Raw genomic sequence first — 6,564 nt, 5'->3', positions numbered from 1 at the left:
TCCCTTATGCAAGAGTTAACCAATATCTTCAATACTTCATTGTTTCCACTGGTAAACTCTGGAACTCTCTCCTTCTTTCTGTATTTCCTCCTTCCTACGACCTGAACTTTTTCAAGAGGGAAGTATCAAGACACCTGTTTCAATAAAAAGGACCTTCTTTTGGACTTGTTTTCCGTTGGGGAGCTGGCGCGTAAACACACACACACACACACACACACACACACACACACACACACACACACACACACACACGCACACACACACCAGGCTTGGGTCCAAGTACATGTACTCGTACTCGTACTTAAGTACACAATTTAATGTACTCGTACTTGTACTCGTACTGGGCTTAAAATTCCTCTGTACTTGTACTTGTACGTGTACTTGAGCTCCAGAGTCCAAGTACTCGAGAATTTTTCGAGTACTTTCGTCAACAAACAAAACTAGTTCAATATTGCATTAACTAAGATTGTTACGAGTTTCATTAACCATTCTGCACCACAACTTAACTTTGATGTGTCTCATTAAAATGAATTATATTATAAAGTAGATACATAGGTATACAGTCTTCTGATGACAAAGATATGAAGGTTATATCAGTAGAAACAGTACTTGTTTTTGGATTCGAGTACAGTACAAAAGTACTTGCACTTGTACTCGAGTACAGCTGTAAAACTGAGTACTTGTACTTGTACTCGTGGCATCATCAAGTAATCGTACTTGGACTCAAGTACAAAAAAATGTACTTGAACCCAAGCCTGACACACACACACACACACACACACACACACACACACACTCTCTCTCTCTCTCTCTCTCTCTCTCTGTGGGCAAAGTGAAAATCAATAGTTATGATCACTTTTTCAGAGTGATCAGCATACCGTGGACATCATCAGATTCATTGAAAAATCTGTTGCCTTTAAGAAGGGTAAAGGCATTAAATCAAAATCCTGCTTTACGGTTGCGGATTTTAACATCTCTGATGCTGACAAGAATGACTTGTGCACCTCCTCTGAATTATCTCCTCCTCACATTGTGATGTTTCTTGATGGAAGTAAATATGTGGATGGATATATTGTGGGAGATAATTGTAAGATTGCTTGCAAGAATCTCAAAAGTGCTGGAGAAATCTTTATAACATTATTGGCTTGTTATTATTGCTTTGATTTCTCATATCCCCGTATTTACTCTCAGCTCTTGGGGTTCCTACAGCAATGTGTTATGCATGACCAGTATCATCTTGAAAAGTCATCTGACTACAAGCACTTCATTGCACAATGTCAGAGTTTCATTGGATAAGGATTTTAGGTTCCCTAGATTTTCATGTTCTACACCTTTTAACCTTAAATTAAAAAAAATTGAACTTCCAATTTAAAAAAAAACTGACTTTCAGATTGAAAAAGCTGACTTTCAAATTAAAAAAAGTTGACTTTCGAATTAAAAAAACTGACTCAAATTAAAAACAAAACTGACTTTCAAATTATAAAAGTTGACTTTCAAATTATAAAAGTTTACTTTCAAATGAAAAAAGTTGAACTTCAAAGTAAAAAAGCTGACTTTCAAATTAGAAAAAAAATTATTTTCGTCTATTTCCACCATCACTGATTTCCAACACCACCCATTTTCACCATCACCCATTTCCACTACCATCACCCATTTCCACTACCACTACTCATTTCCATTCTCCCATTGCCATTCACTCATTTTCACTAATCCAGCTCCACCATCACCCATTTCCACCACTACCCATTTCCACTCACCCATTTCCTCCACTACCCATTTTCACCATCACCCATTTCTACTCAACCATTACCACAACCACCACTATCACCACTACCCCCACAACCACCACTATCACCACCACAACCACCACTATCCTCACAACCACCATCACGACAACCATCACCACAACCACACCACACCACAACCAATAGTTGTGGTGATAGTGATGGTTGTGGTAATGGTTGAGTAGAAATGGGTAGTAGAGGAAATGGGTGATGGTGGAGTTGGATTAGTGAAAATGGGGGAATGGAAATGAGTAGTGGTAGTGGAAATGGGTGGTAGTGGAAATGGGTGGTGGTGAAAATGGGTGGTGTTGGAAATCAGGGATGGTGGAAATAGACGATTTTTTTTTTTCCAATTTGAAAGTCAACTTTTTTAATTTAAAGTTCAGATTTTTTAGTTTGAAGTTCAGGTTTTTTTAATTTGAAAGTCAACTTTTTTAATATGAAGTTCAACTTTTTAAATTTGAAAGTCAACTTTTTTAATTTGAAAGTCAGTTTTTTTAATTTGAAAGTCAGTTTTTTTAATCTGAATGTCAATTTTTTAAATTTGAAAGTCAGTTTTTTAATTTGAAAATCAACTCTTTAATTTGAAAGTCAGCTTTTTTAATTTGAAAATCAACTCTTTAATTTGAAAGTCAGCTTTTTTAATTTGAAAGTCAATTTTTTTTAATTTGAAAGTCAATTTTTTTTAATTTGAATGTTATAAGGTGTACATGCATTTTTCTCTATATAAAAGAAGATGATGTTATTAAAATGTTTCTCATGTTATCTAAAAATTTTCTGTTTTGTATTTTTCACTATGGAAGAAGATGATGTTACTAAAATGTTATGTAAGGATTTTGTTTTGTACTTTCCACTATGAAAGAGGATGATGCTACTAAAATGTTTCTCATGTTATCAGAGAATTTTATGTTTTTATTTTTCCATATGAAAGAAGATGATGTCACTAAAATGTTTCTTATGTTATCTAAGGATTTTATGTTTGGTATTTTTCACTATGGAGGATCTATCTATTTATCTATCTATATACCAAAGCCGCTTACACCAAAGAGGTGTAGCTAGAAAGGGTACACCAAGGGGTTATTATATATATATATATATATATATATATATATATATATATATATATATATATATATATATATATATATATATATATATATATATATATATATATAAGCTGTGTATTGCCTTGCCTTTATATATATATATATATATATATATATATATATATATATATATATATATATATATATATATATATATATATATATATATATATCTGTGTGTGTGTGTGTGTGTGTGTTCTTTAAACCACTTTTAAAAAGTGTTTGAAGAAAACGAATTTTTCAGTTATAAACGGCTAGATCCGTTTTTAAAGTGTAACAGGCACTAAAACGGCTGGATCAGTTTTTATAAAAACACATCATGAGCACACTATTGTTTCATTAAAAATGTCATGTTTTGTTAAACACATTATTAACAATAAAACGGAATGAAGTTTTCCAGTAAACACCTTGTTTTTTTAAACACCTCTATAACACTAGTGTTTAATTAAAAATGTAATGTTTTGTTAAACGCATTATTAACAATAAAACGGAATGAAGTTTTCCAGTAAACACCTTGTTTTTTTAAACACATCTTTAACACTAGTGTTTAGTAAAAAACGTAAAATATTGTTAAACGCCTACATGAAAATAAAACACAAAATTGTTTTCCAGTTAACGTTTGTTTATCTTAACACATATGTTAACACTGAAATATCACATGTTTCCAACAAAACGTAAAACACCAAAAAATGTGTTTTTAAAGTGTAACAAAAAAACGCATTTTATCCGTTTATACAAAAACAATTCATTTTTACAGTGTAGGGGAACGGCTAGCTCTCTCGAGGATACCCGCAGCAGACCAAGAGGTGAATTACACACACACACACACACACACACACACACACACACACACACACACTGCCCAAACAAACACACGCACATCACACACGTTTAATCATCTATCCATACACATATACTTACATACATACATATCCCTTTCCCCCCCAACACACGCCGACACTCACACCCCTACACCCTCCCAGTCCCATCCCCGCCACACAACCCCACTGCAAGACGCAACAGCCAAGTACTGCGTCACCAATACAAATCCCGCCCCATGCAGGATGACGGACACAGACGGGGAAGGCAGCGGGAAAACAGGCGCCTGAGTAAGCTGGTGTGGGGGGAGGCGGCGGTGGGTCGAGGGAGGAGCTGGTAATCAATGAGGAGCTACGAGTGAGGCGAGGCAGGTGAGGAGGGAATGTGTGGAGTGGTGAGCAAAGGAATGGAGATGTAAATATAAGTGTGGAATGATGAAGAAAGGTACAGGGAGGGAAGCAAGTGTGAGGAGAGGTACGCGGGGGTTTGCAGAGGTGAGGAAAGGTGTACAATAGTAAGGACAGGTACGAAATTGGCAGAGGTGAGGAAATGTTGAAGAACGGTAAGGGGAGGTAAGCAAAGGGTAAGGAAAGGTGAGATAAGGTACGAGTTGATCAGCAAGGGTTAGGGAAGGTGAGAAAAGGTGAGGAAAACTTCGAAAATTAGACAAAAAGGACATAATACAAAATAGAGGAGCGGATGAAATGAAACTGAACAGCTTAGTTGGAAAAAAAATTCGGAGAAGAAAATTTATGGAAAGGAAAACTAAAACTAAAAAAATAATCAAGGAAAAAAGACAATACGAAAATAACGAGAAAAAACACACACACACCAGAAAACAAGTTTGAGATTGAAGTTCCATCAGTGTGGGATATAGGGAAGAGATAAGTGGAGAGAAATTAACAAAACGAAAACAGAACAGAAGCAAATGAAAAGGTAGCGATTTGATATCCGCATTTTTGCCTCCGCTTTTTCCCGTGTTACCTGCCGACCCCGAGCCCGACCCTCCCATGATGCCTCCCTCACCTGCACCAGCGAGGATCAACGTGAACAAAATTAGAGTGTCTTTCCGTTGTGTCAGTGATAGGGCTCATTATGATGGCAACAATGATGATGAAAATACTACTATTACAAATACTATTACTACTAACAATACTACTACTACTACTACTACTACTACTACTACTACTACTAATAATAATAATAATAATAATAATAATAATAATAATAATAATAATAATAATAACAACAACAATACTAATAACTAATAGAATAATAATGAGAACTTAAAAACTCATCTAAACTTTGCAGATCAAATATTTACGTTGCCAAGAAACTCAAGCACTCGTCGACGAAGAATAAAAAAAAAACGAAAAAAGATACAGATCAGTAGCAACAACAACAACTTAATACCATTCTTCAGAAAAAAACTTTCCCCGCAAAACAACACTGACGCAGAAAAAGCAACAAAAGGACACGCAGAACAAGGTGTATTGGACCGAGGCACACTCAGGCAACCTCGAGCCTCTGTCGAGTGACGTGAGCGACGGCGTGTTGCTGTATTTGACTTTCTGACTTTCAGGGAAGAAGACAAGAGGTTTGGGGAGACGTATACACACTCCTCCTACTGCTCTATTTCTCTTCCCTTCTTCTTCCTTTTCATCCTCCTTCTTCCCCTCCTCCTTCTCTTCCTCCTCCATCTCCACCTCCTCCATCTCCACCTCCTCCTCCTTCTCCTCCCACTACTACTACTACTACTACTACACTACTACTACAGGACACGAGTATATTACTACAGGAGATTGGCAGGGCGAGTATGAGTAGAAATGTCTGCGTAATGGGGGACTTTAATTATAGGAATATAGACTGGGAAGATCTAGTGGGTGACCTGGAAGCCGAGGACTTTCTTGAAGTTATACAAGATAATTTCCTTAAGCAGGTAGTTACTGAGCCTACCAGAGGAGATAACATATTAGACTTAGTCCTAACCAATAATGGGAACTTGCTACGTGAGTTGGAGATGGGCGGAGAGTTAGGAAATAGTGATCACAGAACGGTTCGTTTCAGCTTAGACTGGGCGGTAACCCGCGAACCAAACCCAGTGTTAGTGCCAGATTTTAGAAGAGCAAACTACGAGGGGCTTCGAAGACATCTTGAAGGGGTAAACTGGGATAATTTAGGGATTCATGAGGGCCAGAACTGCGGATTGGAGAGCCAGGAGAACCAGGTAGAAATGTCTTACAATAATTTAGTCGGAGTAATAGTAGAGGGGCAAGAACAGCATATACCACAGCGAACACTTAGAAAAGAAAACAATGATCGTAAGTGGATGACTCGTGGACTAAAACACGAGATTGGGTTAAAGAAGGGAATTTATCAGAAAATAAAGAATGGGGAAACACATCTCAGGGGCCGGTACGTCAAACTATCTAGATTAGTTAAGAAAAACACTAGGATAGCAAAAAAGAACTATGAGATCAAAGTAGCAAATGAGGCGAAAAGTAATCCTAAGGGCTTCTTTCAGATGTATAGAACAAAAACACGGGAGAAAATTGGACCGCTGAAAACAAACACAGGGGAGCTAGTAGAAAATTACGAAAATATGAGCACATTGTTGAACGACTACTTCCTTTCAGTATTCACACAGGAGGATCGAACGACTATACCGGAAAGAGTTCAGGTGTACGAGGGCGGGGATGGCGATAAATTGAGGGATATAATCATTACCAGGCAAGTAGTTCAGGATGAGATAGATAAGCTTAAGAAGAACAAGTCGCCAGGTCCTGACGGGATATTTCCGAGGGTATTAAAGGAGTTAGGTGATGTAATCAGTGACCCACTAACCGACATCTTTA

This window comes from Eriocheir sinensis, unplaced genomic scaffold, assembly GCF_024679095.1.
Source record: "Eriocheir sinensis breed Jianghai 21 unplaced genomic scaffold, ASM2467909v1 Scaffold196, whole genome shotgun sequence".
In the NCBI taxonomy this organism is placed as follows: Eukaryota; Metazoa; Arthropoda; class Malacostraca; order Decapoda; family Varunidae; genus Eriocheir; species Eriocheir sinensis.
Note: the sequence above shows the minus strand (reverse complement) of the source record.